Raw genomic sequence first — 13,222 nt, 5'->3', positions numbered from 1 at the left:
AGTGACCCACACGAAGGCGTACATAGTGTAGTCCAAAACTCAGCAAGCAAATAAATGGATTTTTGCAACACACTCTACAATGAGACTTCAGGCAGTTTGCAACGGGTCTCCGGAACTGGCTTACTCTCACTATCACCTGGATGCACTGCTCGCAATACAGAAATAAGCATCAGTACCTTCAGCACAACAATCAGTGAGATCAAATCAACCCACACTCGATTTGGGGACATACGCTTACCAACGACACCCCCTTCGCCAGCAACTATACAATTGGAGAGCCAGACATCAGACTATCTTCAAGAGTTGAAAGATTTACGCCTGCAATTAGTCAACAAAGGCTGCCACACCATCTCAACACAGTGCAGCATCATCAAATCGCTACTTATGCTGCCCTTGCAATATCAATGCTATTGGTTATTATCAATCATGCAACCCAAGGCCGTCAACAATCAACCAAGCCGAGGCACGCCGATCATCACCACCGATCCCCATTCCACGCCGCTTTTCAGTCGACTTGGGCGATGGTTGAACACCAGTTCAACGGCCGGGAGAATGTTCAGTCGCATATTTATGCTTTAATTAATATTACATATTATACACTTATCGAATAAGTCAGGTCGACCCATGTAACGGGAGACATAATAACAATCGACAAAGCATTGTAGCTGAGTCAACAATAACCGCTTCTGCAGAAATTTCTGCCAACTATGCGATCGCTCTTCAGAGGGCAGACCCTCATTTGCTCGACGTAGGAAACCCTTTCCGCAGTCCAACTGGTTCAAGTTCTAGTTGCGACGACAAATTTGTAAACGGTTTATGTACCGTATGCATACCAAATCACACACACACACAAAAACACACATTAACACAGTATATATCCTAATAATTGAGCAGCTTTACTTTTTTTGCCAATCCATCTTTGCAACACTAAGTTGCGGTTCGTCTTTATCCGTTTCTTGATAATGCTGCATTAAGGACATGCGTTGTGATACTGGAAGTTTTTTCAATATGTCATTAAACAAAATAGGATTTCGAATATGGTCAATTTGCTCAAGGGACAACTAAGTATGAATTAAATTTTTAAGTTGTTCATTTAAATTTATAAATCTTTCACACTTGTCATCTTTTAAAACAGGAATATTTCTTATTTTATCAATTAACAACATGATTTGCATCGCCAAATCGTTTTTTCAAAACCTCAATGACATCATCAACATTTTGTGGCAATAATAGAAGCGACTGTACTGCTTCCTTAGTTCTATCTGTCAAAGCCTTTCTTAAACGAATAATATTTTCGTAGTCATTCAATTTACAACTCGTTGTGCTGTTGACAAACTCAGCGTGAAATATTGGCCAGTCTAAAGGGTCGCCTGCAAATGTTGGCAAATCCTGCGCGATTGTTTGTCTTGCCATAAAACTTGCAATTAAATTTGGACTCCTATTTTCGTTGTTACTATTGTCAGCGCTACACTCAAACTGTAACTTACGTGGAATTCTGTCGATCCAATTACGTGTTCTGGATTCCGCCTGTGTTTTGTCTTCATGTGCATCGTTGTTTTGCACGCTTCCCGTTCCAGTTCTATTTGTTGTTGGAGATCAACTTGTTGCTTCATCAAAAAATCCATTTGAATTTTGAGTTTCTCCATTTTCGTCGATTTCCGAGAGCATTCTGAAGGTAGCTAGAAATCCATCTCAAAAGATTAGGCGGAATCCCTAAAAGGTCAAGTTTTTGTGCTAGAAGGGAATGGTTTACAGAATCGAATGCTTTACTGAAATCAGTGTAAATGACATCCGTCTGTAAGTTACCTTGGAAGCCTTTAATGATAAAAGAGGTAAACTCTAAAACTCTAAAGCATGACAAGTTAATGGATAGGGTGAATAGTTTAAGCAGGGGTCCACAAAGAGCGTCGGCACAGTACCTGAGTACACAGCCGGGAACTCCGTCGGGATCTGGTGAAAACACCGGCTTTCATTTAACAAGAGGCTGAAAATGCCATTCAACTGTATTTATACGGCTGACCAGAGTAGCTTTCATGAGAATAGGTTGTTTGGAAAAACTTGGCAAAAAGATCGGCAATTTCCTGATCATTGTGTGCTGACATATTGAGAAACGATGGCGAGGATGGATGTGCGGGCGTTCTACGCTTACTATTTATGAAGCTGTAAAACTGTTTAGGGTCCTGTGAAAATCGTATCCTGCATCGAGATAGGTATTTTATATCATTGAGAGTTAACGGAGAAATTTGACCGAGCTATTACATAGCGAGAAAGAGAATAAGGAGAACCAACTTCTCGAAATTTTTTATTTAGACTGGATAACTCTTTGGTAAGCCAAGGAGGCTTTCCAGATCTAACCGGACAAGAAAGTGGGACACAAGAATAAAAAAATGTGTCAAGTGCATTGTAAAAAATGTTTGTGCCTTTCATAACGTCAGTGCACAAATACAGAGCGGACCAATCAAAATCCCTAATAAGGTTATTAAGCTTCGTAAGCTCGGCTTTACAAAAGCAGCGGACACGTTCAGATAGCCTGCCCGTTCGATCCAATACAGTAGGCCCAATATCGAACAACACTTCGAATGTGGGATGGTAGGAGCGGAACGGCTCGGGTTAGCAACGCTATGGTCGGATACTGACAAAGCACAGATCAAGCAATCGACCCAACGGTCTGCCAAATGGAGGCGATGTGGGAGGGGGCCAGACTGGAGGTTGTGGACAGGGAGCTAATCCCGTCCATACCAAAGGCGAATGTACTCTTCCCCAACGCAATCCAAGCAGACCGTGCGCTGAGGCTGGTACAGCGGCAGAACCCAGACGTGCCAACGGCGAACTGGAGGATCTTGCACATTGGGAGCACACTTCCCAACGGGGCCCAGAGTGCGATCCTCCAAATCAGCAAGGAGGCAGAGGACCTGCTGTACCCCAGATTCGGGAAGATGGCGTGGGGCATAGGTAGCGTATACCTCCGCCTCAAAAAGCGCCACCCCGAAGACAAGGACACGCACACCCTGCAGGCAGGCGAGGTGGAGAAGGACCTCGGTTTGGAGTCCATCGTGAAGGCCGCTCAGGGTATGGCGCTGGACGACTCCGAAGAACCGCCGTACTCGTACGGAAGGGCATCCATGCTTACCTTTTGTCTCATTACAGCACTGATGACCTGACTGCTGTGATGCTAGAAAGCGAGGAAAAGCACCTTATGGTAGCTTCCTGCTATATGGCACACGACAGGCCTGCTCCACCGGAAGAGCTAAGGAGTCTGGTGGCGGATGCCAGCCCGAAAGACCAGCAACTTCTGGTTGGTACGGACGCCAATGCCCACCATAGCGTTTGGGGAAGCCCCGACATCAACGACAGAGGTGAGTCACTTCTAGACTTCATACTATCAACTAACCTAGATGTAGCAAACGTAGGGGAGGAACACACCTTCGTAGGTCCCACCTCGTCCAACGTACTACGTCCTCGTACGATCTAACACTCGTAACGGGAAAGAGTACTTTGGTATCTGGCTGGAGAGTCCTTGAAAGACCATCCTTCTCAGACCACAAGTACATTCAATTCAAGTGCGAATTTAAACCCTCTCCGAAGATAACTGTTTATAGAAACCCCCGGAACACAAACTGGGAAAAGTTAAAAAAAAAACAATTACTTCGAAGCTCGCGACTCGCCCGGGCACAGTGAAATTCCCGGAAGACATAGAAACGTCCCTAGAGACCCTGTCCAAGGAACTACTGGATGCGTACCACGCATCATGCCCACCCTCGAGAACGAAAAAGAGGACCAAACCACTCTGGTGGAACCGGGACTTATCGCTTCAAAGAAACAACCTCAAAGAATTCTTCAAAATCGCCAAACAGGCGAACGAGGAGATAATCAATGAGGAATACAAAATCCTACTCAGGGAGTACAAGAAGGAAATACGCAGGGCACAAAGAAACTCGTGGAGGAACTTCTGCTCCAGTATCGAGAAAGTCCCAGAAACGGTTAGACTTCGAAAGCTGCTATCAAAGCAACCTACCATACAGAGTCAGCTCAAGCGAAACGATAGACAGTGGACTGAGGGCAGTGAAGAAGCCCTAACAGCACTAATGGAAGCTCACTTCCCAGGATGCACCGAGGTTGCTGACGCTACAACGCATCAGGACCTAGTAACTGAGGAAGAGCATCCCCCAACAGGTCTCATATCGTCTAAGAAAATCCACTGGGCTATAGACTCCTTTGCGGGTACAAAAGCACCTGGACTAGACGGTATATTTCCAGCCAAACTACAGGTGACCAAAGACGTGATCACCCCATGGCTCTCTGCAATATACTCAGCTTGCCTGAGCACAGGCTATATGCCTATCCAATGGAGGACCTCGAGGATTGTCTTCCTTCCAAAGGCAGGAAAGTGCAGCCATATGAGCCCCAAGGATTATAGACCGATAAGCCTTACATCCTTTCTACTCAAAACACTAGAAAAGCTGCTGGATCTACACATCAGGAATGATGTAGGGAGACTGATGTCAACCAACCAGAATGCCTACACCAAAGGGAAATCGGTAGAGACGGCATTGCACTCGCTAGTAGCCACCATCGAGGGAGCCCTCCATAATAAAAAGTATGACTTAATAAAGAGATTCGAGAGGGGAGCCCCAAAAATAACAGCCTATGCAGATGACATAAGCATAATTATTACGGGAGTATGTCCATCGACCCTCAGCTCCATAATGGAATCAACACTCAGGGAGATATGTGAGTGGGCAGGAAAAGTAGGACTCAGTATCAACGCGGACAAGACGGACCTCATCCTCTTTACCAAGAGATACAAGGTACCGGCATGGATCCCCCCGAAAATTGATAAAACCAGGCTGACCCCGAAAGCACAAGTCAAATACCTCGGCATAGTACTGGATAGCAAGCTGGCATGGATTCCCAATGTAGTGGAAAGGGTGAAGAAGGCCACCATTGCGCTATACGCATCCAAGAAGATGCTTAGCAGCACATGGGGCCCGTCACCTGCTCTAATGCACTGGATCTACATCTCGGTGGTGCGACCGACTCTGCTGTATGGAGTCTTAGTGTGGTGGCAAGCGACAGAAAAGAAGACGTACAATAAGCTTATGGAAAGGACCCAGCGGCAGGCACTGCTCTTTATTACGGGGGCGCTGAGGTCAACCCCAACAAAAGCTCTCGAAACCATAATCGGAATCGACTCCCTGGACATCCACGCTCAACTGACTGCAGGAAAGGCGGCACAACGCTTAGTAGCATCAGGCAATATGTCTCTACAAGGATTCGGGCACAGTGCAATTGGCCGAGACATGACCAATATATCTGACTACATGATCCCCCAAACTGGCCTGGATGTAAAAACAACCTCATACATGGGACCCGACGATTGGAAAAGGGGTAGGGACCAGACTCAACACCTCAACATCTATACTGACGGCTCCAAGATGGAAGGAGGAGTAGGAGCAGGCATATACTGTACAGACCATGAGATAAGGCTGTCCTATAAGCTACCGGACCAATGCAGCATATTCCAGGCGGAAGTCTTCGCCATACGGAAAGCGGCAGAGGCTGCTCAGTCTACGGATCGTCCACACGACGTGATCAACCTGTTCGTGGACAGCCAGGCGGCGATAAGATCCATGCAGATCCATACTGGGTTCCCAGCCACCAAGGCATCGATGGCAACGAGATGGCGGACGGTCTGGCTAAGGACGGCGTCGGGCTGGCAAACGACAGAACTGAGGTGGAGCAGAACCACCACCTGCAGAACCTCAAAAACCATGTGCAAGGAGCGCAATAGGAAACTCAGCCACTACATACTGCACCTCCCACGGAAGGACTGCAGAATGTTGGGAATACTCACAGGTCACTGTCTGGCCGCGGCACATGCTGTCAAACTAGGCATCACCAACAGTGGCAACTGCAGGAAATGCGAGGAATCCGGGGCAACTGAAACCCTGGAACATCTCATCTGCAACTGCCCGGCTCTCTCAAGGGCTAGGAGAATATACCTGGGCGCCCCGGTACTGGCATCACTGGAAGATGCCTCCAAGAGGACGCCAGGGGAACTGCTAGCCTTTGCCAAAAACACTTCGATCCTTAAGGACTTCAAAACTTCATAAATATTTTCGAAAGGTTCATACACCCCCATCCGGACAACTAAGGGCCATATTGGCCTATTCGTGGCCCCGTGAGGGCCGTCTGGGTTAACCTAACCTAAGCAATCGACCCAAGGAATTTTTCACATGGTTGACTGGAGACAGAGACAGAGTCTATCAAGCCGTTGATAAATTCATGTCGTGACATGAGCACAAGATTATTAGACTCGTTTACCGAAGACCAAACAGTACCTGGCAAATTGAAATCACCAAGAACTATCATATGGTCTTTATCTGATAGCGAGGAAGAAACAGTTTTTAAAGCGGACAGGTGATGCTCATATATTAGGATATCCGAGGAAGGTGGAATATACGAGCAAGTAATGAAAATGGAAAAGCCTCGAAGAATCAGTTTTACGCACAGGAATTCCAGGTCTTGTTGAACCTGGACCATGAAATGTTCCTACGTGAAGTTTGAGTCCACTGCAATGAGGACCCCAACTCCACGTCGAGACGAACGATCATTTCTAAAAATTTTGTACCGACCTGACAAAACTTCGGAACTAAGGATGTTCGCCGCTAACCAGGTCTCGGTAAACACAATAACGTGGGACGAGAATGCGAGACTCTCAAGGAAAAGAGTGCTGAGCTTACTACGCAAGCCTCTAGCATTCTGCTAGGTAACTACAAGAGAGGAAGCTAGTTTTTTGGATGGGTGGAAGTAGAGGTGGACGATGAGGATGGAGATGGAGCACTGGTCTGAATGCTAGGAAGAGTAATGGGGGGCCTATTCTTCTTCTTAGCCTTAAACTTTTTAACCACCAAATGCTCCGGCCAAAACTTGGCGGAACAAATGGTTTCCAATTGAGTTGGGGCGACGCTTATCTTAAAGAAAGATATCTCCCTGGCGTAAGAAAGGTTAAATTTTTCCACCTTTAAGCCGACGGCTTTTATTTTTCTTTGTATAAAAGCGGTCACATCATTGTATATGAGGTCAGGGTATAGCCGCGAGACGAAAACTTGGTGGAACCCCTACCAGTGGTTTTGGCACCACAGGCCTAGTACTTGTGATGGCAGTATCCGGTGGTTCTGGACATCTCTTAGCTGGTGGGAGCGAAAATGATGGGATAGTTAAGGGGTTGGGTGCGGACTCGACGGACACGCACGCTACAGACATGTCTACCTGCATGCTCTTCGAAGTGACACATTCGGCTCCCGAATCTGCATCACCAGCAGCGATCGTTGCCCTTGGAGTAGCAAACGTAATCAACTGCTGCACTAAGGGAGTGGTCGGAGTAAGTTTTTCATATGCCGGCGGACATGAGGCAGTCGGCACTTGCAAGTCCCGCGGAGTAGACTTCTTGCGCCTCGGAGACTCAGCCAGCAGCTGTAAGCTGCTGAACTGAGTGTCCATGGCCAAGAGCCGATCATATTGCTGTTTAAAGCCTACGATCAGCTCTTTGAAGCCACTTCGCGTCTGCATCATGAATGAACGCATGTCGTTTTCCACAGCACGGCATTCCTCACAACTATAATGTGGGCCGTTGTTTTGGGAAATGGCGTCTCCTACACGGCCCGAGATCCCTACACATTTTGCGTGCACTACGCTTTCGGAAAGCCAGCAGGGGATATTGGACTGGTCATGGCTGATCTGCTTCTTGCAGGTTTTTTTGGCACAGACGACAGCAAATTCCATAATGATATCTTTTATTTTTTTTCGAGAAAAAAAAGTTCAAAACAAATAGCAATCAGATAAATGTGCAGAGCAAATGCTTAGGGCAATGCTTAAAGCGAAATCGGTAAAAATAAGATTAGAGAGGAGAGTGGTTGCCGCAACAGCTTATGAGTGAGAGCGTTACTGCACAGAAAGTGCACATCTTCCGATAGTTTTCACCACACAATTTGGGATTATATTCTTAACGCAGAGTAAATTATTAAAAAAAAAAATACCAACAAGCCAGAAATCAAACAAACTTCCGTCCGCCTTCCATCCGCAAATAACCCAGTTCTGCTTCCGACTGCGTCAAAGAGGTAAACGGAGGAGCACCACACTGACAATATTTGCAAAATATTGCCATAATCAGTGTGCCCGTTCCTCTCCGCAGCTCAGCACAATATAAGTCACTCATTGTTTGAGAAATCCCACCGAAAGGGGATCTCAAACAATCTGAGTCGACCCGACTATTGTATTCCAGCAAGCTTGAGATCCTTTTCCTGCCAGCCTTCCATAAGTGGGTTATATTTCCGAGCCTATATTTATTTCCTTGCGTTTGTCCGTGATACTTCTACTCAGACCAGTCTTCTGTCCCTCACAGACTTCCAGAACCGATTTTTTCTTTGCGTGGGTGAATTCGTAATATGCCAACAGGCCACAAGGACTGCAACAAGCTTTTGCCTGTGACCTCATCCAGCCGTTTACGCACCTCTTCAGCCTCCGGAACTACGCCGACAAAAAAATCAAGTCACCCCTCGCTCCGAGAGCAGCCATTAGTAGCCCTGCTGCGAGGACCAAATCGGTTCTATTTCCTTCTCCCGTGACCCTCAAGGTTCCAGCTCTGACACAAAAAGATCCGAAAGGCGCTTTCGTCAATGGCCCCGTCAGGTTTCGCAACTGCAACACAATGGCTCAATCCACCACCTCTGTCGCTCGGGCCAAACTGGTCGCCGCTATTGGCCGACTGTCCCACCTGGCAGAGCGCATCACCGCCGCCCCATCCGCCTCTCTGTCCGAGGTCTGCCGAGGCCAAATCCTCAGCATGTGTACCGACGTCGAGGCCGAGTACAAGGCCTGCTCCGCGGTGATGGCTGACGAGGATCCATTAACATCCTCCTCTTCTTGCCCCGCGTAACTTCCGAGTGCAGTCGTGCTTTGAAGGATCTGCAGGGGCTTCTTAATGCACTAGCTGTCTCCAATGTCTGCACAGACAATTGGGATAGTCTCCTAGTGACCATCTGTGCTTCCAAATTGCCGAAGCTGAGCTGGGCGTTGGGGGAAGCGTCCGTAACGGACAAAAAGGAGGTGCCGCTCTGGAAGGAAATCGACTCCTTCCTCACTCAGAGCGATCTGACGCTCGAGGCTATTGAGATCGACCCTTCCACTTCGCGAGGCGTTACGAGTCCGCACCCCTCAAAGGGCAGCTGAAATCCGCCCACCTCCCGAAACACCTTCAATCCATTCCGTTCGCAAGGCAGTCCGATGCCAAATAAGGTTCACATTTTATAGATTCAATTGAGTCCAAAGAGGAGAACGTGTGACCTCTGTTCCAAGGAGAATCACCCGATCTGAGTATGTCCGCGCTTTTTCAACATGTCCACTGATGCACGTTCCAACTGCATTAAGAAAAGCAGCTGTGCCTAAATTGCTTCGCAAGAGGCCATCAGCTTCGCGACTGCTCAAGCAGCCACAATTGTTCCACTTGTGGAGCGGCTAAGACGCAAAAGTGTTGCCACTTCCTGCTCGGGGCCGCCTCCAGCCCAGGCCTCAAGATCGAGACTATGGCATATGTTCTACCTCAATTGGCAGGAAACCTTCCCTCATATCCGATACCGCAGCACTGTTTGGACGAGCTTCCAAACCTAACATTTGTTGTTCGATGCTGGGACAAGAGACCATCTTCGGATTGGTCCTACCCGGTCCGGTATCAGCAGACTCGACTCGGACGGTTTTCGCATTCACCACGCAGCTCTCGGTAGATTCGGATGTCCGATTCGAGAAGCTTCTCACCAAATTCTGGGAGGTGGAGGACCTTCCGGGAAGACCTACGAGTGAGTCAGATTCCATGTGCGAGGAAAAATTCCTCCCGACCATTAAACGAGCCCCTGATGGGAGATACATTGTCACTCTTCCTTTCAAATGTCCAGAATATGTCGATCTAGGCCACTCCAGACGCGCGGCACAGGCTCAGTTCCTTAGAAACTAGCACCGTCTGCAGCGGAATTTGCTGCTAAAAGAACATTACGACGCCGTTATTCAAGAGTATTTAGATCTAGGCCTCATGACAGCGGTTACACTCAGTCATGACTCCGGCCATTTTTACCTTCCACATCACGCCGTGTTCTAACCCGACAGCACCACAACCAAATTGCGCGTCGTCTTCAACGCCTTCAGCCGGTCTTCCAACGGGAGAAGCCTCAATGACACATTGCATTCGGGGCCAGTCCTTCAGTCTGACTTGACCATGCAAATCCTTAGGGGGTGCGTCTTCCGTTATGCATTCCGTTTAATGCCGACATCAATAAGATGTATCGCCAGATCCAAGTGGGTTCCCAACACACGCCCTGTTGCAACTGTTGTTATCAGTGTGGACAGCATGGCCACAAAGTAGCCGGATGCACGGACGAGCCAAGTTGTTTTCTCTGTGCCGAAAAGTATCCGGCAGCGACTGACCACATAGCTGGTAGCAAGAGATGCCCGAGTAGACGTCCAGAGACCCAGAAACCGATAGCAAAGTGAGGTTTTTGCAGCTCAACCTCAACCACTGCGAAGCTGCGCAGAATCTACTCTGCCAGCTAGTCAGAGATACTACAGCGGATGTGGCAGTTTTTTCCGAACCCTACCGCAGAACCAGCAAAACCAACTACATTCTTGACAGCACGAAAACGGCAGCAATATGGGTATGTGGGCGTACCACCCCCCAAGCTGAGTGTGTTCGCAGGGGAAACGGCTACGTAAGAGGCAATGTTGGCCAGTTTTGGATTTACAGCTGCTACCTGGCACCACGCCTATCTATCCAGGAATTCGGCGCCATTCTCGAAGAGATAGTTGCAGCGACTTTAACTCTTTGTCAGAGGAATGGGGATCGGGGTCCACCAACGCTAGAGGTCGTACCCTCATGGAAGCCTTTGCCACTCTAGATCTACAACTACTCAACACCGGATCAGAGCATACCTTCTCCCGAGCAGGGTTAGGGTCATCGACCTTACCTTCTGCAGCACCGCTCTCTTTGGGAGAGCGTGGGGACTCAGCAGCGCATACCACAACGCTATCATCTGCAGCATCCAGGCCCACACACAAGGGCAGAACCCTCAGGCCGGATATCTTTTTGTCATAGCTGAGCATTCCTGAGGCCCTGGGAACCGCAGAGGACAGCGCAACGAACCTCATCGGCGCACTGACAACGGCATGTAGGGCAAGCACAAGGCAGCAAAGAAGCCACTCTCGCCACCGCGAACCGGTTTTTTGGTGGAACAGGGAGATTTCCGAGGCTCGCAGCGAATGCATTCGTGCCAGAAGGCGCCAAACTCGCGCTAAGGGATCCCAAGCCTCCGCATTGATGTCCCAGGAGTACGCAGCGAAACGCCAGGCTCTTAAATGGACTATCAGAGAAAGCAAAAGGAAGTGCTTCCTAGAGCTGTGCGATTCAATGGAGAACGACCCCTGGGGCCTGGCCTACAAGGTGATAGTAAAGAAGCTCAACGCGGTGAAGCCCTTTGCCTCGGCTGACCCCGTTAAAATGAAAACCATCGTCGAAAGCCTCTTCCCTATCGTCAGCCCAGCTATCACCCCGTCGCGAACTCCGTATCGCCACATCGGATGGAGCGACATAACGGCGAGCGAAATCCTGGAAATCGCTGGAGCAACCACAACCGGCAAGGCGCCAGGCCCGGATGGCATCCCTGACACCGTCAAGCTGGCAATGATTGCGCACCGTTGTCACATTGGATGTCAAAAACGCATTCAACTCGACGAGGTGGGACGTCATCCTCAGGTCCCTCAAGAAGCTGGGAATATCAGACTACCTGTTGGCTATCATCGAGGACTACTTTCGAGAACAGAGGCTGCTGTACGACACCGTCTGCGGCACAGTGGAAGTCACATGCGGCGTTCCCTAAGGCTATGTCCTCGGCCCGACCCTATGGAACGTAATGTATGATGCTATCCTCAAGCTCCAACTTCCTGGTGATTCTCGGACAGTAGGTTTTGCAGATGACGTCGCTTTGGTAGTGGTGGCCAAGCACATCGGAGAAGTGGAGGCCAGGTGCAACCAATCGGTGGCCGTAATCCAAGAGTGGCTGATATCAGTGGGCCTAAGGCTGGCTGAACACAAGACGGAAGCGGTGTTGATTTCCAGCCGCAAGAAAGTGGAGGTTACGACGGTGCGAGTTGGCTCCGTCGAGATCACATCCTCGCGAGCAATCCGCTACCATGGGGTACTGCTGGACACTCGCCTCTCCTTCCGCGAGCACCTCGAAGCAGCCAGCAAGAAGGCAGCAGTTCAAGGCAGGGCCTTGTCACGCATGATGCTTAACACGAGGTGACCCAAACAAGGCCGCAGACTCCTGCTCCAGTCAGTCCATAAGGCGGTCATGATGTACGCAGCCCCAATCTGGGCCGAGGCGGCGAGGATCAAGTCCTACAGGAAAGGGCTTGACCCGACGCACCAGTTGGGAGCCCAGCGAGTCTGCTGCTGCTTTCGAACCATCTTGGAAGATGCGGCTCTAGTCATCGCCGGAATGCTTCCAGTGGTGGACCTAGCCGAGGAATCTAGGGAAATCTAGTTGGAGCTCGACGTTTCCACTCAAAATCGCTCCCTGGCAGTTACGAGACGGATAAAGACGGCGGCGAGGGAAAGATGGACGCATATCCTAATTCCGGGCATCAGGAGGTGAGTCAACAGGAGAAGGCAACTTCTGGCTAACCCAGCTCCTAAGCGGGCACGGCTGCTTAAGAAGCTATCTCCACAGATTCGGGCACGACAAAGACGCAAACTGCCCGTTGTGCGGCGTTGAGGAGACCGCGGAGTATATTTTCTTCACCTGCCCAAGGTTCTCGGAGCAGCGGTTGCACATAGGGTGAGACTCGCTTAGTGCGGGCGCCCTCATGAGCGCGATGCTACGCAGCGAGGACTACTGGTCCCAAGTATCCGAGTACGCATCAGAGGTCATGCGGAAGTTGAGAGAGCTGGAACAGCTTCGCAACGGCGTAGAAGGAGGGGTCTAAATCGACCCGCCAGTCCCCTGCGAAGCAAAGCTTCGCGGCAGTCCCGCAGGCTCCTGGCACCACCCACCTTTTCTTCCTCCTTAGTTATAATAATTCTCTACCTATCTCTCTATCCATTGTTATTGTTATCCCACCCAATAATAAATGATAAAAAAAAAAAAATGGCAAGCGACACCCTAGCAAACTACAGGTA

Source organism: Drosophila obscura, unplaced genomic scaffold (assembly GCF_018151105.1).
Source record: "Drosophila obscura isolate BZ-5 IFL unplaced genomic scaffold, ASM1815110v1 contig_26, whole genome shotgun sequence".
NCBI classification, from domain to species: domain Eukaryota; kingdom Metazoa; phylum Arthropoda; class Insecta; order Diptera; family Drosophilidae; genus Drosophila; species Drosophila obscura.
Note: the sequence above shows the minus strand (reverse complement) of the source record.